This window comes from Neofelis nebulosa, chromosome 5, assembly GCF_028018385.1.
Source record: "Neofelis nebulosa isolate mNeoNeb1 chromosome 5, mNeoNeb1.pri, whole genome shotgun sequence".
Lineage (NCBI taxonomy): Eukaryota > Metazoa > Chordata > Mammalia > Carnivora > Felidae > Neofelis > Neofelis nebulosa.
Genome location: NC_080786.1, coordinates 47,606,253 through 47,633,404, shown reverse-complemented (window position 1 = coordinate 47,633,404; position 27,152 = coordinate 47,606,253). Strand labels below are relative to the sequence as shown.

The window sequence follows — 27,152 nt, the reverse complement described above, 5'->3', positions numbered from 1 at the left end:
CCTTAAGTTCATCTGTTTTGTCTCTCAAAGTCCTCATATGAGTGAGGTCATATGATATTTGTCTTTCTCTAATTTCACTTAGCATACTCACTGTAACTTAAAATTGTTTTAATGTTTATTCATTTTTGAGAGACAGAGAAAGCCAGGGCATGAGTGGGGGAGGGGTAGCCAGAGAGAGAGACACAGAATCTGAGGCAGGCTCCAGGCTCTGAGCTATCAGCACAGAGACCGACACGGGACTTAAACTCATGGACCACGAGATCATGACCAAGGTTGAAGTTGGACACTCAGCCGACTGAGCCATATTTGAAACTCAACATTCAGAAATTTAAGTCCAAGAATAAAAATACAACTATTTATGACAGATATTGGGTTAGAATATCCCAGAGACCAATATAATCTCATACTTCCAGGTTATGAAGACAGGTATAAGACTACAGTGGGTACCATCCACACACTCATTTACATTCCTTTTCTGTAAGGCTTTGCCTGTTATTCTGAATCTAGTATTGAATATATATCACATTATAATCAGGAACCGTAATATCCATGGTAATTTATACATGATTGAATTCTAAATGTTAAAAAGGATTCTGAACAGATTAATCTGAACAATACATTTAATTTAAAAATCCATAATTAGGCTTTATAGTTTCTTTTAGTTTCTGGTTCTTATTTTTCTCACTTGCATAACCTTGGTCTGGACTGTGTCCTTTCACAGAATGTGTTGAGAAAAGCAGCATAAGTATCCTAATGCTTGAGGTTTCCAAACTGTCTCCATAGATGCAAACCTCTGTTAGGAGAAATGTAGACTCTGTGAAGAAAAACAAATTTAATCCAAACCTTGAGCTGAGAGCAATACCCTGAAGTTAGTCTGACAAATTATGCAACAGGGGGGACACAGCTCGTTTGTATTTCTAGTTGACTCTTAAGATTCCATCCTTCTCTTACTTACGTGTTTATTACAACATTTATCATTTTCACTCTTATTCTTTTCAACTTTATTGTAAAATAAAATTTTTAAAATAAACTTCTTCCTTATATGCAATCTTTTCTCCAAAGAGAAGAGAGCTCTGAAAAGATTTCTTTAGGAAAAAGTATGTTCAGAATAGTACTTTTAACTGTATCATTAATCTTCCCCAAAGTTCTGTGAATTGAATAATAGGCAGGTGGGAACTGAAGCAAGGAAAAAAGTGTCATTTTCCTTCTTTTCATTTCCCTTTAACAGTGTGCATGGTATCTAGAGAGGGAAATGACTAAACATCTTCACTTTTATGCTTTTTTCCCAAAAGGTATCAAACAGTAACTTTGTCTTAGACCAAACTGCTCAAAACATAGAAGTAAAAACCAAAACCAAAGATATACCAGTACCTAAATACCTTAGCTATCTAGAGAATCAGATATTTGGCAAAACACTAGTTGAGATGATAGTAGAGAAACATTTCGCATATAAAAAAATCTTCTGACTTAAGCTAATGCATTTTAATTGAGAGAGACCTCACTATTTTTCAATTGATTATATATTAAGAATATAAATAAACCTTCTTCTGTCATAAAAGTCTTCAATATTTTCTCCTGACCGTTACTTAATTTAATTTTTTTTTAATTATAGAAGTTTCATAGTTATACTACCCATTTATTATCCATTTTCAAAGCTACCCATTTTTTAACTTGCTGTTTTCTGCTTTGAGTGTGATGGTCAGAATGGCTAATCCCTCACCAATATTATATAACTACTCTTCCAAATATATTCTTCTTTCTTTTATGAGCTTATTTTTTTTACATTTCATTTTTAAATTTATTTTAATACATAGTAGGATGGAGGGATCCCACATTTCTCATATATTAGGAACACTCCCCTACAAAAACAAATATTTTTCGAGCATGTTACGTCCTCTTGGTTGGAGTCTTAAGATTAACTTTTGTAGAGTGAATTAGGTTAAAGAGTTTGTGATAGATCGGTAATCTTCCTTTTAAAGTTAGGCAGATTTTCCCTATTACAATGTTACTGTTTTTCTGAATTTAAGAATTTATTTTCTTAAATATCTAGTAGATGACCAGGAATTAAGCACTGAGGATAACTGGATTATAGAGCTGCAGTATCTACCCTCAACCTCATGGTCTACTTGGGGTAGGTCTGAATGTAAGCAGATCCCTCCTGAGCACTGTATGAAAGGCTGTGCCATTAGGCTCTGCCTAAATGACCTTTGTAGCAGCGAGGGTTCCCAGAGGAGGTGATATTTGAGCTGTGTCTTGGAGGATGAATAGGGATTCACCAAGAAGACAGAAGCAGAGGGCATTTCAGGTTGAGGGAACAGCAACTGGCAAGATGCACATGTGAAGTATGCCAACACATTGAAAAAATTATGAGAAGTTTGCTACAATTCAAATAAATGTGCCAGAAAAGATACCATGCTTGGAAAAATCAATCTTGTGGCCGTATAGAGGAAGTATGGGAAGAGAAGAGAAAGTAGAGGTTATTGGTTAAGTTATTCTAATAGCTCAGGTGAAATATGATTGTCTGAAATTAAGTCATAGCAATAAAAATGAGGAAGGAAATAGAATAGAGAAGTACTTGGAAAGTAGACTCCCAGATTTTTTGTTCGGCAAACAGAGTAGTCATACAAAAGCCAGGATATAAGTTAAAGGAGGCAACTTTGGGAGATCACTTACCTCTGCAGATACTGAGTTTCAATCACCCAAAGACCATCCAGTCAACTATTGGTAGTTGATATCTGAAATACAAAAGAGCTGTCTGAGGTGAAATTAAATCTTTGGGAGTTACGAATTCATAAATTGAGAATCGTAAACTCAAACGTCTACAGGTCATGGTTGCTGCCTAGGCAAGGGAAGTGAATGAAGTGGATAATAATGAATGGGGGGGGACTGTCATGAGCTGGAGAGAGCATGTCCAATCTGAGGGGGGCAGCTTTTACTCTGCTCCAATAGATCATTGATGTGGGACTATGGGGTCAGTGCAGCAAGTTTTTTTAATCTTTTAAGAGAAAACAGAAACTTGGATTTTATTATAAGCTCTAACTAGCTTAAGATTTTTAAAAATCACTTTTTGAGCCAAAACAAATTAGTTGGCTGGTTACACCAAGTCCATGTACACTTCTGTTGTAGACGGTATTGCAAATTATAAACCTAAATAAAATTCCTAAGAAAAAAATGTAGTCTAAAGTGAGAAAAGGAGAATCTCAGATTGCAACTCAAAAAACTTGAGGTTGAAGAGATAGCCTTGTACGGGTACTGTACAACGTAACTCATATATTTTTAGTGGTGGGAGAGTAAAAGTAACATTTTGGGACATAAAGATGCGTGCCATGAGAAATTCAGGATTATCAACTTCAGATAAGTCTTCAACTGTGGCAGTCTTCCTACCTTTCATTAACTCACTCTCATCTATCACCCCTTCATTTCAAATCTCCTCCATTGCCTAACCCTCACCTCCAACCCCAGATATCCTATTTCACTTGGTGACTGCATGACTCCACTCATGCTTTATATAGGAAATAGAAGCTATCAGAAACTTCCCATACCCTTGATACGAAACACATGATCTTATCTTCTGCTGCTCTCTCCTGTCATTCTCCGTCCAGCTCCTCAGGAGTCTGACACTCTCAAAGACTTGTCTCTGAATCTATTCAGACACTGTCTCAGTCTATGCCTAGATTTATATATGTTCAGGCCTCTTTCATTAACAAGACTGAGGAACAAAACAACCACTCCTAACCCCACAAGTTTCTCTGGCTCATTCTGTTATCTTTCTTCCCTTTTCAGTCCAACTGTTTGAAAGAACCATATACACACCCTGTCTCCAGTTCCTGTCCCCCACTCATTCCTTAGCCTATCTGATCTAGCTTCTGTTTCAAAACCCTACCAGACTCTCTCTTGCTAAGGTCAGCAGCTACTAAACCTACTGAAGGTTTCAGTCCTCACCTCTCTGTCCTCTTCATGTCATTTGACCCTGTGCCACTCCACTCTTTGTGACCTACAATTCCCCGGGCTCTCCTGGGCTTCCTCCTACTCCTTCTTTAGATCATGTCTCATTCTTCACTTCCCTTGGGAACCCTGCCTTTACTGGTTTAAATCTCACTATTATATGCTCTTTGAGGGCAATAAAATTCTCCTTTGTAACAATTTTCACTGTGAAATTTTATATTTGTGTGCTTTCCCTGCTCATAAGCTCAAGAAAGGCAGGAAGCATTGCTGGGCTTTCTCATCTTGATAATGCACCGTCCCTGGTCGAAGGCCTGACCCAAGTAACTAGTTGAAGACCTGGGGTTAATAATTGTCTGTCTAGTAGATGAATGACTAACTGAAAATGAATGAGCTGAAAGCCTGGAACCACAAAGAATAGAGGCTGCCTCACTTGCCTAGCATGTGAGGAAACAATTGGAAGACGGGTTCGTTTCAAGTTATTTCATATTTGGATAATTTCCACGTTAAATTTTTGTTCAACATACACCAAACATATATTTCAGGAATTTATCTCAGCAGAGTTGTTCTAATCTATTTAATTTTTCAATCATTTTTATTTTTAGTTTTTATTCTTCAGCCCACGTTTGATATTTAATACAACCTCTAGGTAGTATGATATAAAAATAAGTAAGACTTTCTCTGCTCTTAAAGGCATAATTTTTCCTCTTTCTCTATTTAATATTAACAGTTAAATTAAAAGTAACATTTAAATGCTCATTTATTTAAATAGCTGCATATGCAGAGAAAGTATAAGAATGCTGAACAACAAGAAGAAATCATAAAAAGCCAATTGAAATAATATTAAAAACCTTTTACTCTACCCAAAATACTTTTACATCATAAATACATCCATGTAAAGAGATTATATCTAGAGAAGTATATAAAGTATCTATATTTAGAGATTGGTTAACAGTGAAAACTTAGAGTATGAGGAATGGACTAAATATTATTGCTTATGATCATGAAGTATATTCTTTCAATGGTCAGCTGGAGCACTTGTCATTAGCCAAGGTGAACTAGGCCAAGTCTTCAATACTAACTGAGTGTTGGACTGAGCACTGAGAGGAGGAGGAGATCAAAGGACACATAGGTTTCTACATGTGTTGACTAGGAGAATGAACAGAATTATTTCTAGAAGTTTTCAATTTGGGCCACCAATGTATAACTAAATAAAAACATATTGAAAATAGTTCTATAGTAGGAATTAGGGAGTTCTTGCTTATAAATATCATTTTGGTAATAACTGATACATCAATGATGGGTGAAGGTCAGGGATCAGTCAACAGTATTGGATGTCATGGAAGGGTCAAGCTGCATTGCAGATGAAAAAGTCCTTTGGATTTTCCAATTAAATACATATGAGAGTCTAGTATATGGATTTGGAGTTACAAAACAGAATTTTTCTGGAACCGAATATGTCAAATTCAGTCTATATCAGGACAGCCTGTGTACAAATTCCAGTTTTGTCATCTTTGATAGATGACATCAGTCAAATTAGTTTACCTCTCAAAGTCTCAAGAGTTTCTCATCTGCACAGTAGAGATAACAATACCTGCCTTCCGATGTTTGGGAAAGAATTAAATAAGGTATTTAGTACAATGTCTTTCACATAGTAAGTGCCAAACATACAGCATTGACAATGAGGAAGACAACCATCTCTGTTTATGGAAGGGTCAGGACAAATACAAAAGAAAGAAGGAGATTTTGAATCTACATAGGGATGAGATTTGAAAGACCGAGTTGTCTAGATGGAGGGGAGTACGATAGTATGTAATGAGTTTCCCATTACTGGAAGAAAGGAATAAACAATAGTTTGACAGGAAGTTGCCAGTGGGTCTTGAGGCATGATACACAGGTTAACATTCTAGTTTTATGATTATATTAGCTCCCCTCAGGAATAGGAGATAGACGTGTGGGGTATGTAATTTTTGGAAGAGGGGCAAAGAGACAACTTTCTTATAAGATTAATAGAAAATATGATCTATTATCACAACAACAACAACAAAAAAACAATACCCCCAACTGGACAATGACAATTTCCTGGTCAAATGCAGAGTGGTAGCTATTATACACAAACACTTCCCCAGGCGTTTCTCTGCCCACTCATTGATTTTATGAACAACAGCCTCATTTCTTTTACTGTGAGGTCAAATATTTAGGAGAATAAATAATTTCCTCTTCAGAAAAGGTTGGGAGCTCTGATTTATGGGAATGACAGTATATGTCATTTTCTACGAAAAGCTGAATTTTGAAAACAGAGCATTTGGTGAGTGACGGGTAGTAGTGTTACTGAAGAATTATTCAATTAAGAAAATAATTACCTATAGAAATTTTTAAAGAGAAACTCCAAAATTATTTCACTTTACTCTCAATGTTTGAAGTCCACACAGGACGAAGTAAATGCTAATGCAGCCATTTCTGAAGACTGTTCTCATTGTTTTTAGAGCAGTGGTCATGAGTGACTAGAGCCATCCCCATTTGGTCTGGTGACAATACCTCTTTATTCTTGGGATCACTGGCCACAACTAACAGTGAAAATTCAGGCTATAAGTCTAAATGATATTCACAATCCTAGACTGTTACCAGCTCAAAAACCTGAGGGATTCTAAATATTAAGATAAGATTTAGCATGTCATTATTCTTCGCAGGAAAGCATTTCAGATAAATGTTTCTAGTCCCTAAATCTTGGAGAGGTAGAGGATTCTTTGTGCAATAATCCCTCAGAGGAAAAACCTTGAAGGAGCCCTGTTTTTCCTTACAATGTATGAAACTTGAGCGTATGAAGTGGTCTTTATACACACATCAGCTCTAAATTCTCCAGGGGAAGAACTCTTCCAGCTGTAAACATACTGAAGAGAACAGTTCTGGATCTGATTTCCTACCAGGCTAGTAGACTTAGAAAATGTATTTACAGTTCACTCACAATACATCCTGAGTGCACCATTACATATATAGGTTTCCAAGGACAACACTCCATACGTTCTGAATGGGAAATAAAATCATCAGGATTAGAGTCTTTTAAGACAATCTTAAATCACACCATGTATCTTGAGTGGTAACTATGAGAAGTGCATCAAACTAACTCCCATTCATGTAGGTATGAAGAGTAGAGACAGGTTCCTTTTATCTGGGCAATGTAAATAAGGCTATGTAGCAACATGTTAGCAACTTGACATTCTTAGATTTAATAGTCACTGTTCTACAAAATGGTGTGTGATATTATTAGACTCCTGACTGGAAATATTTTATAATTCTATGGAGGCATAAATTGGACTTGAACATGCTGCAAGGCTAGAAAGTTTGGATTAACTAGTGAACGAGTGGATGAGTCCAACTGACTATTCAGTATCCACACATGGTTTCCCTCCCTCTCTGTTTTCATCTTATTTTTACTTCCCTTCCCCTATGTTCATCTGTTTTGTTTCTTAAATTTCACATATGAGTGAAATCATATGATATTTGTCTTTCTAGCTTGACTTATTCCACTTGGCACCCGTACTGTTGCAAATGGCAATATTACATTCCTTTTGATCACTGGGTAATATTCTTTTATATATTATATTCCAAATCTTTATCCATCCATCAGTCAATGGACATTTGGACTCTTTCCACAATTTGACTATTGTTGACAGCGCTGCTGTAAATAATGGGGTGTTTGTGCCCCTTTGAATCACCATTTTTGTATCCTTTGGATGAATACCTAGTAGTGCAGTTGCTTGGTTGTAGGGTAGTTCTATTTTTATTTTTGTGAGGAACCTCCATACTGTTTTACAGAGTAGCTGCACAGCATGGATTCCCACCAGCAGTGCAAAAGGATTTCCCTTTCTCTGCATCCTCGCCAACATCTGTTATTTCCTGAGTTAATTTTCACCATTCTGACAGGTGTGAGTTGGTATCTCATTGTAGTTTTGATTTCTATTTCTCTGATGATGAGTGATGTTGAGCAATTTTTCATGTCTGTTAGCCACCTGCATGGCTTCTTTGAAAAATTGCTTATTAGTGTCTTCTGCTCATTTCTTTACTGTATTGTCTGTTCTTTGAGTGAGTTGAGTTTGATAAGTTCTTTATGGATTTTGGGTAGTAACCCTTTATCAGATATGCCATTTGTGAGTATCTTCTCCCATTCCGTTGGTTGCCTTTTAGTTTTGATGATTGTTTTCGTTGCTGTGCAGAAGCTTTTTATCTTGATGAAGTTCCACTGGTTCATTTTTGCTTTTATTTCCCTTGTCTCCAGATACCTGTCTAGTAAGAAGTGGCTGCAGCTGAGGTCAAAGTGGTTGCTGCCTGTGTTCTCTAGGATTTTGATGGTTTCCTTGTCTTATGTTTAGGTCTTTCATACATTTTATATATTTGTAAGAGATCTTTTTTCTTTCTTTCTTTCTTTCTTTCTTTCTTTCTTTCTTTCTTTCTTTCTTTCTTTCTTTCCCTCTTTCTTTCCCTCTTTCTTTCTTTCCCTCTTTCTTTCTTTCCCTCTTTCTTTCTTTCCCTCTTTCTTTCCCTCTCCTTTTCTTTTCTTTTCTTTTCTTTTCTTTTCTTTTCTTTTCTTTTCTTTTCTTTTCTTTTCTTTTCTTTTCTTTTCTTTTCTTTTCTTTTCTTTTCTTTTCTTTTCTTTTCTTTTCTTTTCTTTCTTTCGACAGAGAGAGTGGATGGGAGAGGGGCAGAGAGGGAGAGAGAGAATCCAAAGCAGACTCCACACTGTCAGTACAGAGCCCAATGCGGGACTAGAACTCACAAACTGTGAGATCATGGTTTCCTGTTGCACATTTAAGTCTTTCATCCATTTTGAATTTATTTTTGTGTATGAGTAAGAAAGTGATCCAGGTTCATTCTTCTGCATGTTGCTTTCCAGTTTTCCCAGTACTATTTTCTGAAAAGACAGTATTTTTTCTAATGAATATTCTTACCCATTTTGTCAAAGATAGTTGGCCATACATTTGTGGGTCCATTTCTGGGTTCTCTATTCTGTTCCATTGATCTGTTTTGTGTCAGTACCATACTGTCTTGATGATTACAGCTTTGCAATACAGCTTAAAGACTTGAATTGTGATGCCTCCAGCTTTGGTTTTCTTTTTTTTTTTTTTTTTAATTTTTTTTTTCAACGTTTTTTATTTATTTTTGGGACAGAGAGAGACAAAGCATGAACGGGGGAGGGACAGAGAGAGAGGGAGACACAGAATCGGAAACAGGCTCCAGGCTCCGAGCCATCAGCCCAGAGCCTGACGCGGGGCTCGAACTCACGGACCGCGAGATCGTGACCTGGCTGAAGTCGGACGCTTAACCGACTGCGCCACCCAGGCGCCCCTTTGGTTTTCTTTTTTAACAATACTTTGGCTATTTGGGTTCCATACAAATTTTAGGATGGTTTGTTCTAGCTCTGTGAAGAATACTGGTGTTATTTTAATAGGGATTGCATTGAATGCGTAGACTGCTTTCGGCAGCATAGACATTTTAACAATATTTGTTCTTCCAATCCATGAGCATGGAATTTTTTTTTTTCATTTCTTTGTGTCTTCTTCAATTTCTTTCATAAGCTTCCATAGTTTTCAGTGTATGGATCTTTCATATCTTTGTTTAGGTTTATCCCTAGGTATCTTACGGTGTTTGGTGCAGTTGTAAATGGGATGAATCCCTTGATTTCTCTTTCTGCTGCTTCGTATAGAAATGCAATGAATTTATGTACATGGAAATTAAACCTTGCAACCTTGCTGAATTCATGTATCAGTACTAGCAGTTTTTGGTGGAGTCTTTTGGGTTTTCCATGTAATCTGTGGGTTTCCATGGGTTTTATCATGTAATCTGTGAAGAGTGAAGATTTGACTTCTTCTTTGCTAATTTGAATGCCTTTTATTTCTTTTTGTTGTCTGATTGCTGGGGTTAGGACTTCTAGTATTATGTTGAGCAACAGGGTGAGAGTGGGCATCCCTGTTGTGTTCCTGACCTTAAGGGGAAAGCTCTCAGTATTTCCCCATTGAGGATGATAGTAGCTGTGGACCTTTCATTTATAGCCTTTATGATGTTGAGGAATGTTCCTTCTATATAATTTCGGGGGGGGGGCGTGGTTTATCAAGAAAGGATGCTACACTTTGTCAAATGTTTTTTCTGCATCTATTGAGAGGATCACTGGCTCTGTTTTCCTTGTGAAATCCTTGGCTCATGGCAAGAAGCGCTCTCTACAACTTTTCCTGCTTCTTTCCATGCCCTTGAAGGTTAAGGAGTAGTAAGAGCTCTTCCTTATTCCTAGCTCAGGGCATCGTCCCTCTCTCATATGTTTTCTCACACTCTGGTAAATAGCCCCTTTATTAGAATCATCAATTGCCTAGTTTGGGTGTACATTGATTTTCTATCGGAATCCTGAAGAATACACCCAGAAGTAATCACTATTCCAATTTTTCAGGTGATGACACTGAGCCTTCAAAAGAACTTATCCTGGATAATAAAGATTGCAGAAATTTCATGCTAGGTAGCCATGAGTTCAAATCCTGTATAACTTTGAGCAAATCACTTAAGCTGTATAAATTATGTAACTTCATTTTAGCTGTGTGAGTTGGGGCAAGTTAAATTCTCTGCAGGTCAGTATTCCCCCATGCAAAATAGCTCCAGCACATAAGATATCTGTGACTATTGTAAGTGATAATGCATTTCAAGTAATCCTCATAGTCCTCAGGCACAAAGTGGTTACTAAAAACTGTCAGTTTCATGTCCTAAGAAGTCCCTACAAGTCATAGTGTTTGGTACAATTTTGGATATAGTTTGATAATTTCCGACTCAGAATCAGTAGTCTGAAGACTAAACTTTTTTGCCTTTATTATTTCTAAGTGCATCTTTGTATGCACTGTTATCAAGTAAGATTCTTGTAGGCTTTCCTTTGTTGCTTTAGTCTTTGTTTTTGCAAATTTAACTATAGAATTATGCTTTAAATTCCAAGAGATTCTTCTACTTTATATTCCACAGTAGTAAATTTAGAGAAATATTATGAAAACAAAATTTTCCTGTTAGCTTTATAATTTAAAAAGGTTCTTGGCAGCCTGGCCTCGTATAGAAAGTTTGCATCATGGGGCGCCTGGGTGGCGCAGTCGGTTAAGCGTCCGACTTCAGCCAGGTCACGATCTCGCGGTCCGTGAGTTCGAGCCCCGCGTCAGGCTCTGGGCTGACGGCTCGGAGCCTGGAGCCTGTTTCCGAGTCTGTGTCTCCCTCTCTCTCTGCCCCTCCCCTGTTCATGCTCTGTCTCTCTCTGTCCCAAAAATAAATAAATAAATTTAAAAAAAAAAAAAAAGTTTGCATCAAAATGACTTTGACTAGTGATGCTAGCAAGCATCAATGCTAAATCTCCCTTTTACGGCCTTTTCCTATTGGTGTATCTGATAATTACTTATCTTACACAGAGGGATATATTTAACTCAAAGCAATTTCTAAAAGTATCTCAGAAGATGGAGAACAACCTTTCTGCACAGCATTTGACTTGACATAACTTTTCACTTTGGGGATTTTTAGTTATTATCAGAAATTGTTTATAATCCACTTGGCAATAGATGTAGCATTGGACTGCTTTATTGAATCCAACTTTTTGTCCAACACGCATATTGATTGGAATATGTCAGCTTTATGAACATTACAATTTTGTTACATTTAACATAGCTGTCACTTGGAGATCTCAAATAGTGGTGCACTGGGCCTGATCATACCAGGAAAACAAATAATAAATTGCTTATTTAAAAAAAACCAGAAACATGTTTTAGGCTTTCAGACTGCCAATTTAAAAAGAGAAGTTGTCTTCTTTATTTTTTTAAGTCTAGTTGACACACAGTGTTACATTCATGTCAGGTGTACAACTTAGTGATTTGACAAGTTTATATTGTGCTATGTTCACCACAAGTCTAGCTATCTTCTGTCTCATTACATCACTATTACAATATCATTGACTGTATTCCTTGTGCTGTGCCTTTTATTCTTGTGATTTACTCATGCCATAACTGAAATCCTGTCATGGCAAAACTCTCCCTTCTGGCAACCATCAGTTTGTTCTCTGTATTTATAGGTCTGATTCTGGTTTTTGTTTTTGTTGTTTTTTATTCATTTGTTTTTTGTCTGATTTTACTTATGAATGGAATCATATGGTATTTGTCTTCCTCACTCTGACTTAATTTGTCATAATACTGTCTAGATCCATCCATGTTGTTGCAAATGGCACATCTCATCCTTTTATATGGTATGTGTAATATTCCACTGTATGTATATGCCACATCTTCCTGATGCATTCATCTATTCATGGACACTTAGTTTGCCTCCATATCTTGTCCACTGTAAAGAATGCTGCAATAAATATGAGAATACATGTATCTTTTGGAATTAGTGTTTTCATTTGTTTTGGGCAAATACCCAATAGTGGAATTATTGGGTTACATGGTAATTCTATTTTTAATTTTGTGAGAAATGCCAATACAGTTTTCCACAGTGGCTAGATACACACCAGCAGTGCATGAACATTACTTTTTCTCCACATCCACACCACCTTTTGTTTCTTTTTATTTTAGCCACTCTGACAGGTATGAGGAGATATCTCATTGTAGTTTTTTTTAATTTTTTTTAACATTTATTTTTGAGAGACAGTGAGACAGAGCGCGAGTGGGGGAGGGGCAGAGAGAGAGAGAGGGGGTACACAGAATCTGAAACAGGCTCCAGGCTCTGAGCTGTCAGCACAGAGCCTGACATGGGGCTTGAACTCACAGACCATTACATAATGACCTGAGCCAAAGTTGGCCACCCAACCACCTGAGCCACCCAGGAGCCTCTCATTGTAGTTTTGATTTGCATTTCCCTGATGGTGACTGATGTTGAGTATCTTTTCATGTGTTTGTTGGCCTCTGGATGTCTTCTTTAGAAAAATGTCTATTAAGGTCCTCTGTCCATTTTTAAATCAGATTGTATGTTTTTCTTGGATGTTGAGTTGTGTAAGTTCTTTATATTTTGGATACTAACACCTTAGCAGATCTATCCTTTGCAAATATCTTCTACCATTCAGTAGGTTGTCTTTTTGTTTTGGTGATGGTTTCCTTTGCTGTACAAAAGCTGTTTGATGTAGCTTCAAAAGTTTATTTTTGTTTTTTTTTCCCTTGCCTTAGGAAACATATCTAGAAAAATGCTGCTACAACTGATGTCAAAGAAATACTGCCTCTGTTCTCTTCTAGGGTTTTTATGGTTTTGAGTCCAACATTTAAGACTTTAATCCATTTTGAGAAATTTTTGTGTATGATGTGAGGAAGTTGCCCATTTCATTCTTTCGTAAATAGCTATCTCACTTTTTACAGCACCATTTATTGAAAAGATTGTCTTTTCCCCACTGTATATTCTGGCCTCCTTTGTTATAGGTTAGTTGACCATAAAATGGTGGGTTTATTTCTGGGAACTCTACTCTGTTCTAGTGATCTTATATGTCTATTTTTGTGTTGGTACCATAGTGTTTTTATTACTATATCTTTGTAGTATATCCTGAAATCTGATACATAGTACCTCCAGCTTTGTTCTTTCTCAAGATTCATTTTGTTATTCAGGGTCTGATGTGACTCTACACAAATTTCAGTATTATTTGTTCTGGTTTTGTGAAAAATGCTGTTAGTATTTTGATAGGGATTACATTAAATCAGTAGATTGGGGAAATACGGACATTTTAACACTATTAACTCTTACAACCCATGAGCATGACATATCTTGACGTGTCATCTTCAGTTTCTTTCATCAGTGTTTTATAGTTTTTGGAATACAGAGCTTTTACCTCTTTGGTTAAGTTTATACCTAGGTATTTTATTATTTTTGGTGCAATTGTAAATGGTGTCTTTTTAAAAATTCCCTTTAGTTATTAGTGTAAAAACACCTTACCAATTTCTGGCTATTAATTTTGTATCCTGCCATTTTACTGAATTTATTTATTATTTCTAGTAGCTTTTTGGTAATGTCTTTAGGGCTGTCTAGTTTTAGAATCATGTCTGCAGATAGTGACAGTTTAACTTCTTTACCAATATGGATGTCTCTTATTTGTCTAATTGGTGTGGCTAGGACTTTGAGTACTATGTTGAGTAAAAGTGGTGAGAGTGGACATCCATGTCTTTTCCTGATCTTAGAGGGAAAGCTTTCAGCTTTTCACCATTGAGTATGATGTTTGCTGTGGGTTTTTCTGTATATGGCCTTCATTATGCTGGGATATGTTCCCCTTAGCCCACTTTGTTGAGAATTTTTATCATGAATAGTTGTTGAATCTTGTCAAATGCTTCTTCTTTTAATTAAAAAAAAAAACTTTAATGTTTATTTTGGAAGGAGAGAGAGAAAGAGACAGAGACAGAGCGTGAGTGGGGGAGGGGCAGAGAGAGAAGGAGACACAGAATTCAGAGCTCTGAGCTGTCAGCACAGAGCCAGGCACCAGGCTTGAACTCACAAACTATGAGATCATGACCTGAGTGGAAGTTGGATGCTTAACTGACTGAGCCACTCAGGTACCCCTCAAATGCTTTTTTTTTTTTTTTTTGCATCTGTTGAGATGATTGTACGGTTTTTATTCTTCATTTTGTTGTTGTGGTAGATGATGTTGATTGATTACTATTAAATCACTCTTGCATCCCCAGAATAAATCCCACCTGATAGTGGTGAATGGTCTTTTTAATGTATTGTATGCAATTTTCTAATATTTTGTTGAGGATTCTTGCATTTATGTTCATCAGGGATATTAGCCTGTATATTCTCTTTCTTTCTTTCTTTCTTTCTTTCTTTCTTTCTTTCTTTCTTTCTTTCTTTCTTTCTTTCTTTCTTTCTTTCTTTCTTTCTTTCTTCCTTCCTTCCTTCCTTCCTTCCTTCCTTCCTTCCTTCCTTCCTTCCTTTCTTCTTCTTCTGGTGGTATCTTTTTCTGGATTTGGCAACAGGGTAATTCTAGTCTTGTAGAATGTATTTAGAAGTTTTCCTTCCTCTTCTATTTTTTGGAATAGTTTGAGTAGAATAGGTAGTAAATCTTTTTTAAATGTCTGGTAGAATTCACCTGTGACTCCATCTGGTCCTGGATTTTTATTTCTTGGTAGTTTTTTTTCCTACCAATTCAATTTTGTTGCTTGTAATCAGTCTGTTCAGATTTTCTATTTCTTTATGGTTCACTTTTGGAAGAGTGTATGTTTCTGGGAATTTAGCCATTTCTTCTAGGATTTCCAGTTTGTTGGTGTATAATTTTTATAGTATTATAATCCTTTTTATTTCTGTGGTATCAGTTGTTACTTCTCTGTCATTTCTGATTTTATTTGTTTGGATTCTTTTTTTCTTGATGACTCTGGCTAAGGGTTTGACAATTTTGTTTAAAAGAACCAGCTCTTGGTTTCACTGATTTTTTTATTATTATTTTTAGTCATTTTTATGTCATTTATTGCTGCTCTGATCTGCATTATTTCCTTTCTTCTACTCACCTTGCCTCTGTTTGCTTTTCTTTTTCTAGTTACTTTAGGTGTAAAGCTAGATTATTCACTTGAGCTTTTCCTTATTTCTTGAGATAGGACTATATCATCACACATTTCCCTTTTAGAACTGCTTTTGCTGTGTCCCAAAGATTTTGGACCATTGTGTTTTCATTTTCATTTGTCTCCATGTATTTAAAAAAATTTTTTGATTGCTTCATTGACCCACTGCTTGTTTAGTGTTATGTTGTTTATCCACATATCTGTGTGTTTTCAGGTTTATCTTGTGATTTCTAGTTTCATACTGTTGTAATTGGAAAAGATGCATGGTATTATTTCAATCTTCTTAAATTTACTGGGGCTTGTTTTATGGCTAATATGTAATCTACTCTGGAGAATGTTCTATGTGCACTTGAAAAGTATGTATTTTATTGTTTATAGATGAAATGTTCTGTATATATTTGTTATGTCCATCTGGTCTACTGTGTCACTCAAAGACGTTTCCTTATTGATTCTGAGTGGATGATACATCCATTAATATAAGTGGAGTGTTAAAGTCCCTTACTATTACTGTGCTGCCATCACTTTTTTTCCTTTATTTTCATTAATATTTACTTTATGTATTTAGGCATTCCAGTGTTGGGTATATAGATGTTTATAATTGTTATATCCTACTGTTGGATTAATTTCTTTATCATTATGTAGTGTCCTTCTTTATCTCTCATTACAGTCTTTGTTTTAAAGTGTATTTTGTCTGATATAAGTATTGCTATCTTAGCTTTTTTTTTTCCCACTTCCATTTGCATGGTGAATGTCTCTTCATCCCTTCACTTTCAGTCTGTACATGTCTTTTGGTGAGTCTTGTGTAGGCAGCATATAGATGGGTCTTTTTTTTTTTTTAATCCATCACACCACCCTATGTCTCTTTATGGAGTGTAGAGTCTATTTACATTCAAAGTCATCAATAAAGATGATCAGTAATAGGTATGTACTTCCTGCCATTTTAAATTTTCTTTCTCCTTGTTTTTGTAATTTTTCTTTGTTTCTCTCTTCATCTCTTTGTGATTGTAGAGTTTCTCTAGTGTTATGTTTGGCTTTCTTTCTCTTTATTTTTTTGTTTTTTAAAAATTTTTTTTAAACGTTTATTAATTTTTGAGACAGAGCATGAACAGGGGAGGGTCAGAGAGAGAGGGAGACACAGAATGTGAAACAGGCTCCAGGCTCTGAGCGGTCAGCACAGAGACTGATGCAGGACTCGAACTCACGGACCGCGAGATCATGACCTGAGATGAAGTCGGACGCTTAACCGACTAAGACACCCAGGCACCCCTCTTTATTTTTTTGTGAATCCAGCAAAAATTTTGTGGACATTTTGGGTTTGTGGTGACCATACACTTCATATGTAACATCCTAAGTAAATAGCAGTCTATATTAATTTAATGGTCTTTTAAGTTCAAATTTATTCTGAAAAAAAAAGAAAAGAAAAAACTTTCCTTTTCCACCCATTTCTTCCCTTTTTACTTTATGCTCCATGTTTTATGTGTATATAGGCAAAATTTACATATTTTTATTTATAATTTTCATATGTCTAATGGTCATTTCTTTTCCATTTTCAGAAGTCTCTTTATTATTTCTCATATCCTGGTTTAGTAGTGATAAACTCTTTTATCTTTTGTTTGTCTGGGAAATGCTTTATGTCTCCTTCAAATCTGAATGGTAATGTTGCCAGATAGAGCATTACTGGTTGTATATATTTTCCTTCCAGCACTTTGAATATATATTGCCACTCCCTTGTGGCCTGAAAAGATTCTGCTAAAAAATCAGCTGATAACCTTATAAGTTTTATTTTGTAAGTAACTTTTTGTTTCTCTTGCTTATTTTAAGATTCTCTTTTTATCTTTAACCTTTGATATTTTAGTTAAGTGTGATGATGTGGCCCTCCTTGAGTTCATCTTGTTTGGGACACTATGATTCTTGGACGTGGATGTCCATATCCTTCTTAGTTAAGGGAAGTTTTCAGTGGTTATTCATTCAAATAAGTTTTCTATTCCTTTCTCTTTTTCTTCTGGGACACCCATAATGTTAATGTTAGCTTGATGTTATCCAAGAGATCTCTTAATCTGTCCACATATTTTTAAAAATTTTCTCTTTTTGCTGTTCATTTTGTGTGCTTTCAATTACCCTGTCTTCTAGATCACTAATACATTCTTCTGCATCATCTAATCTATTGCTGACTCTCTCTAGTGTGTTTTGTTAATGTTATTTATTTATTTCGAGAGAGAGAGTGAGAGGGCATGAGCAGGGGAGGGGCAGAGGGGGAGGGGGAGGGAGAGTTTCCCAAGCAGGCTCCATGCTCAGTGCAGAAGCTGACTTGGGGCTCAGTCTCACAACCATGAGACCATGACCTGAGCCAAAATCAAGAATTGGAGGCTTAACCGACTGAACCACCCAGGCACCTCTGTCTAGTTTTTGGTTTTTTTTTTTTTTTTTTTTTTTTAATTCCAGTTACTGTATTCAACTCTGATTGCTTCTTTTAATGCTTTCTATATCTTTATTGAAGGTCTCCATGAGTTCTTCTACTTTTCATCCCAATGAGTATTTTTATGATCATTACTTTAAATTTTTGATCAGGCATATTGCTTCTATTTAATTTAGTTCTTTTATGAGTATTTTTTTTCTTGTTCTTTTGGAGCATATTCCTCTGTCTCCATGTTTTGCTTGCTTTCTGTGTTTGTTTCTATGTATTAGGTAGAATGACTACTTCTCCTAAATTTGAAGGAGTAGTCTTGTGTATGATGTCCCCTATGCAAGCTATGTGTGCTTGGTTCTTTTGCTGGTTGACTAGCGGGAGTGTGGCTATATATGTTAGTTACTCTTTTTTAAACTGTGGCTTTTACAGAAAGAAGAAAAGAGAATAGTAATGCTAAAATAAAATAAAGAAAAAAAGAAAAAAAGGAAAAAAAAGAAAAAAAGAACAAAAATAAAAACAAAATAAGACAAATTTTAAAAATTAAATGAAATTCAAAAGTTTTTTAATTAAAAAAAAAAGTGGCTTATTCTCTGTGACCTAGTACCACAGAAGCTGCCATGGGCTTTCAGACCCTGGGCTCACTGAAGTCACAAACTAGCTGTGATGAACCAGACCAACCCATTATGGTGTCCAGACTCCTCTGTCCTAGGCTTTTAATGTTGAGTGGAAACATAAACCATGTCATTCTCCAGTCCTTTTGACTTGGATAGTGTTCCTGCAGCTTCATATCCATTTGGAGGACTTGTAGTGTTGTCTTATTGATAGCCTAGTTGCTCTTTTAAACCACAGCTTAATTTCTGTGCCCAAGGACAGAGGGATCTGTTCTTGGTACCCCAGTGCTATCCTTCCCCACTGCAGTTCACAGTTGAGGGTGGGGCTTCCCTTTGTTATATGTCTCTGTCTTTCTTGCTGTTCTATGAATGGTTGTTCCGAAACTGTTCAGTCAGCCCTCAGTTTTTCAGGAGGCTTTGGTCTATTAATAGGTGTAATTTAGTGTGTGCCATGAAGAGGGCTGGTCTGGTTCTATATCACAGTCTTGGACCACACAAACTCCTAAAACTAAAGTTGTCTTTTTTTTATATATATTAAAGCCTCATTGTTACAGATTTTAGAGTTGAAAAAAAGGGGTGGAAAGAAAGCTATTGTTAATTGGCTATCCACCTGTGCCAGGTATTCTTCGTATGTTATTTAAGCATTCCAACAGTCTTGCAGCTCAGGAATTACATTGAGTTCACTGAGGTTCAGGCAGATTGAGTATCTGACCATGAGTCACCCATCTGAGAAGTGATGGATTTGGGTCTCAGGTGTAGACTTCTCTGATTTCCAAGTCCAAGCACATTCCACCCCCATCCAATCACCAGCTCTATGTTGCCAGTGCAGCAATTCGTTAGAGGATGGCTTTTTTTAAAAAATTGCTAAAAACTTCATCTTACTTGATATTTAGACTATTTTCTTAGCTTCTAACTCATCTCAAGAATTCGTCTCCCCATCCAATTGTTCCATTCTCAATTTAGGGTCTCATCATCTCTTACCTGGATTGTTGCAATACCACTGTAACTTGTCTTCTTGAGTCTAGTTTTGTGCACTCCAGTATATTATCCATGTTAAATATTAAACACAAAGACCTGGTTATTAATCCTCATTGAAAACCTTCCATGGCCCTTCATCACCAGTGAGATAAAATCAGAATTCCTCAGTGAATATTTATTTCACAATCTAGCTCCTGACTTAAATATTCATCAATCAAGATAATTTCTTACACTGTTTGTTCCAGACATACAGAATTTCCCTAAACCCACCATCCTTTTCCATGCCCCCTAGGATGTTCATGTTTCCCCCAATCCACTCCCATCTTACCTGGGGAATGTTTATTTATCTTTCAACTTTCTACTCAAAAATTTTCCTTCCATTGAAGTCTTCTGTCCTGTTTGAATTCTTTTATGCCAAAATCATTATTTCTGTTTGTAAAAGCAATATTTTGCTGAAGTTATCTCTTTGCATTTTGCCTCCTAACAGATTTTGGACTCTGCAAGTGGAGACTGTGTGTGTATGTTAAATAATTATTTATACACAAATCTACTAAAACCTTGAGAGTCCATTCCCCTTTTCCTAGCAAATAGTTTCTCAATCCAGTACTGGTACACTACACAAACCCCACCAACAAGAATTAAGGACATTTCACTCACACCTCTCCTGTTATGAAGGAAAAAGACAATGAGTTTTGGGAGCAACAGACATTTGGAACTGATTGAACAAACCCCAAAATTTCAGGCAACTAATGGTGTCTCTCCTTGAGCATTCAGATCTCTTGCAACATGAGTTTTCTTGTCTCTAATGACCCTATGGCAATATTGACAAACTAAGAAATGTAAATAGTAAAATGGAAAGGAAAGAAGCAAGCAATGGACATAAGCACTAGATAAGCCCTAGATAGGATAATTATATCCTCATTTCTTCAATAGAAAATTGGATTGCCTATATTTTCTAAGCAGATATAAAAATTGCGTCAGAACTAGCACTTGGTTCCATATGACATTGTCATACCCACAGGTGCCCCAGAGAACCCTCTGGCCACCAATGCCTCCTAACTAGTTTTCACATTTGTAGCCTCAAGCCTGTGCTAATACAGGAGCCACTAGCTACATGTGGCTATTTAAATGTAAATTTAAATTAATTAAATTATAATTTTTTAAAAAATTAAGTTCCTCTGTCACACTAAACACATTGATGTGCTCAACAGACACAAGTGGCTACTGTATTGAATGGCACAGATGTAGAATATTTCTATCATTGAAGAGATGTTTACAGGAAAGCTCTGTAAGCATTTCTATTTGCCCTGGACATCCCCACTAAGCTAAGCTCATTCATGAATAATTTTATGATATCATGTCTTTGCTTAGAAACTTCTGACAGGTTTTCTTACTGCACCAGAACAATGCTTCCCAAAATTTAATGTACATTTATATTACTTGGAGATATTATTAAAATGCAGTCTCTAACTCAATAGGGCTGAGGTGACCCCAAGGTTTTGCATTTTAATTCTCAGCTCCTGGGTGATGCCAATTGTGTTCCTTTGTCACCTGCATTTTAAAATTCTCCATTCTTTCACCAGCCCTAGCTGATGTTCATTGGCTTCTAGAATGCTTCTTTGATCCAGCAGCTAAGTTTCTCAGTAGTTCCAACTGATAACATTGCTCACTCGTGCTCTCTTCCTACATTCATCCAGGCCCTTCACCTTCAGGAAGGCTCTCCCTAGTAGTTCAGTCTTGCCCAGTCACCTCTCTATGGATGGCTCTCAAAGGTCAATGTGCACAGGGGTTACCTCAAGGGAGCTTGATAACTACTCAAACACTACTGCAGGAGACTCCAGTCATTAGATTTGAGATGGGCCCAAGAACCACTTATTAATGGGCTGTAGGTGATTCTAATAACAGTATTTCCCTAACCAAACTGAGAAATGTTGTCTTAGTGTATTTATCTATATAACTGATTTTTATACTTAAAAAAACTTAACACATGGGGGCATCTGGATGGCTCACTTAGTTGAGCTTCTGACTGAATTCAGCTCAGGTCATGATATCATAGTTCATGAGTTTATGCCCCACATTGGGCTCATGCTGCCAGCACAGAGCCCACTTCGGATCTTCTTCCCTCCCCTCCCCCCCCACCCTCCAGCTCCTCCTCTGTTCATGTGTTCTCTCTCAAAAATAAAAATAAACATTGAAAATTAAAAAAAAAACTTACACATGATCTTACACTGATACACAATTGCTTATAGTGTTTTGGCTCTATTTAAGTCTAAAAAATGTCTAGAGCTGTGGACTCCAACACTGATCACTTATTGGATCCCTTGGGGGAGATTTTAAAATCCTCATGCAGGGGCGCCTGGGTGGCGCAGTCGGTTAAGCGTCCGACTTCAGCCAGGTCACGATCTCGCGGTCCGTGAGTTCGAGCCCCGTGTCAGGCTCTGGGCTGATGGCTCGGAGCCTGGAGCCTGTTTCCGATTCTGTGTCTCCCTCTCTCTCTGCCCCTCCCCCGTTCATGCTCTGTCTCTCTCTGTCCCAAAAATAAATAAAAAACGTTGAAAAAATTAAAATAAAATAAAATCCTCATGCAGAGACACTTTCCCAAAAATCCTGATTTAATTGGTAAGGGGATATGCATTCTTTTGTTTTTCAAAGCTCTGTATTAATATCCTGGGGCTGTTGTAACAGAGTACCACACATTAAGTGATTTAAGACAGACATTCATTCTCTCATAGTTCTGGGATCAGAAGTCCTAAATCAAGGGGTTGGCAAGGCCAGGCTTCCTCTGAAGCCTCTAGAAAAGAATCTGTTGCATGCTTTTCTCCTAGCTTCTGCTAGTTGATGGCAGTCCTTGGCATTCCTTGGTTTATAGCTGCATCACTCTACTTTCTGCCCTTTTCCTGCATAGTCTTCTTCCCTGGGGAGACTGTTTCCAAATAAAGGTCACATTCACAGGCATCTGGAGTTAGGACTTCTACATTTCTTTTTATGGGTCAAATTCAACCTGTAAGCTCCCTAAGTTATTCTAATATGCAGCCAGGTTTTAGGAACTATAGGTCATTAAGCACACATCAGGATCACCTACGGGGCTTGATAATACAAGGATTGCTCAATCCAACCTCAAGATTTAGTAGGGCTGGGTTGGGCCCAACAATTTGCTTTTTTTGAACAAGTGTCAAAAACACTGGTGTAGGAGAAAGGGAAATGAAATAGATTTATATCTCTCCTGTCCTTAGAGAAGCATCATAGGTCTCACCTGTGAGTTTAGGAGAAATGTAGAATTTTGAGCCCACCCCAGACTACTGAATCAGAGATGGCATTTTAACAAGATTCCCAAGTAATTTGTCCATTAAATTGTTACAAGCACTGTTGTATATATTAAAAATAAAATTATTCTTAAATGGATGGTTAAAGTAGCAAGGGATGGGTAAAGTAATAAATTAATGAATAATGAAGCGAGTCCTCAGTGACCTATCTCCTAGGAGACAGAAAGTAGGCCTTAGAAATCTATTGACCAGGAAGTTGTCTTACCAACCGTGAAGAGAATGGTTTGTTACCATAGTGGCTACAAGGAATCTGCCTTTTGGTTCTTTAGCAATTGAGTGTTCTCTGCTTATTTGGCCTTTTCCAGGCTTTACCGAGAAGTTCCATACTCCTCCTCCCCAATGACCTCATATTAACATTTTGTGGCTTCACTATCAGCACTTTGTTATTTGTGCCTAAGTCTGAAATAGGAGGCTGGCTGGAATACAGAGAAGCACAGCACAGTGTAGATTTAGTGATGAACTGGCTCTGGGCCAAAAGGGTAGCAGGTAAGTTTCAGGGTTTCAGCTGAAAAAGAAAGAAAGTCTTTTAGAAAGCTTAGAGCCAAGTCAAAACATGCCATATATGATTTTCTTTTGGCAGATATACTGTAAAATAAGAGTAGACCAAATTCCCCAGGTAATAGTAATTGACCTATAAATGTCATTATTGATAGATTATGTTTCTGGAAACATTGTTCTAGAGCTAAAGTGCTCATGTGAATCTCAGAAAGGAATTTAGAATCAGGTTTTGAAAGTCTTTTTTTCTCTCAGCACTACTGATTTCCATTTTCCTCTTTGAGAGTTGAACTTTTTTTCTCCCTAAGTAAGTCATGTCCCTGAGCAATTACAGTCACCTTCTGGAAGTCCCAAGTTTTCTCAGAAAAAGTTATTTTTGAAAGGCCACTGGCTGTCATTTTTTCACGGAGTCATTTCACAGCTGCATTGACTCATTTGATAGACCAATAGAATTAATATAACATTTGTTTTTTTAATCGGCCAATCTGAGGAAGAGTTGATATTTTAATAAAATGGGAATTGTTTGGAGAGGCAGTCTGATTTCAGAGACCAATGTTGCTCATAGACTTCACTGTGCTACATGGCTTAAGGAATTTTCCTTTAATGTTCTGTTGCCTCTTCTTCCCCTTCTGTAAAATTGGATTAACAAATTATTAGTCTTTCTCCCAGATGTATATTAGATTTAAATAGAATACATGTCTAACAACCAAAAAAATTCTCATGTCTTTAGCCATGTAATACAAATACATTGTCATAATCACCATTTAATTTAAATTTTACTTCTGATATGAGCTTATAAAATCCGTTTCCATGTTCTATATTCTCAAGGCAAATGGAATTTTTGGTCTGAAACCAGCCAGTTACACACATTAGTAACTTTAGAATAAAAAACAAAATTGGGACCTGTGGGTGGCTCATTTGGTTAAGCGTCCGACTTCAGCTCAGATCATGATTTCACGGTTCATGGGTTCAAGCCTCACATTGGACTCTGTGCTGCCAGCTCAGAGCCAGGAGTCTGCTTCGGATTCTGTGTCTCCCCCTCTCTCTGCCCCTCCCTTGCTCATGCTCTGTCTTTCTCCATCTCTCAAAACTGAATAAACATTAAAAAGGAATAAAGAACAAAATTAACTGTAGATATCTCTTCATGTATGCACAATGAGAAATGTTACTTATCCAAACCTAGGATGAAAAATCCTCCTCATCTCTCCACATTCTCTCCTGGTAAATTGCTGAATCACTGTGTGTGGCAGCCAAGTTCACCTCTACTGGGTATGCCTCTGAGAATTGCCCAGGGCACCCAAGGTCCCTCTGCTATTTCTATATAACAGGAATAGAAAAGCAGCCTGATACTATACTCTAAATAGGTGTGTGTGTGTGTGTGTGTGTGTGTGTGAGAGAGAGAGAGAGAGAGAGAGAGAGAGAGAGAGAGAGAGAGAGATTTCCTTCCCCCTTATTAAAAGCTGATACAGACTCTATCTCTGAATGTTTACACAAATCACAGATTATATAATTTGAGCATAATGTAGCGATCTTGAGAAATGATACAGTGTAACTCTAAACTCTAGTATAAAACAATGCAGATAGCCTTGATGGTGAGTCAGGAGAGCTGGGTGCTGGCTCACTGAAGTATACTGTAAATCACTTTCCAAACCAGTGTGAGAACCAAATTGATAAAGATTTTCCTTTTCTCAGACTTAACATGAACCACAGGCTGCAGATGAACTCTTTCTTACTGGGAACAGATGCAACATTCTAGTAATAACATTTTAGTGGTTTCCAGTGCTATTCCTTAGCACCATCTTTCTCTTTCCCAAATTACAAACCAGACTCTTTAATCCATCTTTGAAAAAGCTTTTTAAAATGAACTGTTAATTATTCTCCATTAGAATTAGACAAAATAATGTAGTGAATGGTTGATAAATAATAAAATTAGGGATTATTTGACAGATCAAGAGTATTAGCTCTACTAGAGAAAGGAACCAGCTTATGCTCTGGAAACTACCTGCCTGGATTTGATTGAATACAAATAATGTGGTACTGAGCATGTTACACAAACTCTCTGAGCATTAGTTTCTTCCTCCCTAACAAAATAAAAATAGTATACGTATTGTAGGGTCATTGTGAGGATGAAATTATATAAAACACAAGGTTTTTAGCATGGCACTGGTACATAGTAAATGTTTGTGAATTTGAGCTGAAAAACAATCTAGAAGGTTTTGTACAGTGTATGTTCTTATGTTGAAATGCTATCTAGTTGAATGCTTCTTAAAATGCGTTCTAGCTGGGTATTAAAATATCTTGATTACACAGAAAATTACATTTTATTTGTTATAATGGATTTTCACTCACAACTACTTAGTTGTATAATATTTGGCTTCTTTTTGGTTGCTGTTTATTAATAAGTGATCCTTCTATATTATGTTATAATCTTTAAACATTTTAATTTCCACTAGTATGAAATGAAACTTTATTCTTAGAATACATTTGCTGAATGAATACCAGAACATATATACATAGAAAATGCACTTTCATAAAAGACCAGAATAGAGCATTACAAGAGAACTTTTATAATAGACAAGGCAATTTTCTGAGTTATTTAGGAGAAAACCCACTTTTTATAACATTACATGAAGACTCCAAGTTTATTCTTCATCTAATGGCTTTGAATATCTACTTTATTAAAGTTAAAAAGAATACCTTTGTATTGGGGAGATTTTGCAAATGTTAGACCAAAATGCATGTTCTTTCTACCTTTTGTTTTTCCCCACTATCCCTTCAGGGTATAAATATCAAGATGTTATTGTTGATTTATCTAGAATATGTCTTAAATCTTTTTTGAATATCAAGAGGTCATTGTAAATAGCAGGCTGATAGTGTGTTGTAAAAATTTGTAGGTTTTATACCTTTGGAAATGATCACATTATTTATTTGTATTTGAACCTCAAATTACACTCAAACACATTCAGTTACTTTGTACCCATACTCTAAAAAGAAATGGAAACTTATTACCATCCTAATGGTAACTATTAAACTCCAGAATAATAGATAAATGTGGAAAAATTAACAAGGTTTCTGACTGGAATTTCAGAAGATTTGTTGAACTAAGAAAGAAACAACTTGTCATATCTAAGAATTTATCCAGAAAAAATAATCTTGTAGCTGATGTAAGTTCTATCCATAATGATTTTCAGGATTATGTGGGAACTGTGGAAAGAACTGAAATGACCACAGGAGGAAGCTGGCTAAATATCAACTAAATCATAACAACCACTCATTACATAATGCCTCTCACTAAAACTTAGAACCAACAAAATGGGAGACTGATGCAAAAAGACAAATTTATTAATGTATCTTTAAAGGTGTAACTGCCAAAGGGACTAGATACTTGAGTTGCCTATGTAGTTTCCCTAATATGGGTATTTAATGCTACAAATGTCCTTCTCAGCACTGACTCATCTGCATCCACAGATTGTGATATGTTGTACACTCCTTTTCATTCAATTATCTATATATGTAAGTTTACTTTGAGACTTCCTCCTTGACCTATGGCTTGTTTAGAAATATACTGTTTAATTTCCAAGTGCTTGAAGATTTTTCTGTTGTTTTTCTGTTTTTCTAGTTTGATTCCATTATTATTAGAAAGCACACTCTCTATAATTTCATTTCTTTCAAATTGATTGAGGTTTGGTTTATGACCCAGGATATGTTCTATATTAATGAATATTCCATGAGCACTTAAAGAGAATGTATACAGTAGCCCCCTTTTCTGTGAAAAATGTATTTCCAGAATCCCAGTGGATGCCTAAAACTGAAAATAGTGTTGAGCACTATCTACATATACTACGTTTTTTCTTCTCTACCTACCTAT

The 27,152-nt window shown here is 36.4% G+C and overlaps 1 long non-coding RNA gene across 1 annotated transcript; it reads right to left on the bottom strand.

Moving 5' to 3' along the window:
* On the bottom strand, positions 1–23,181 carry LOC131511366 (uncharacterized). The gene is made up of 3 exons (XR_009261485.1): positions 22,995–23,181; positions 2,674–2,735; positions 1–814 (listed from the first exon to the last, which is right to left on the bottom strand). It is a non-coding gene; the product is annotated as an uncharacterized LOC131511366 (long non-coding RNA).
* Between the last annotated feature and the right edge of the window lie 3,971 nt (positions 23,182–27,152).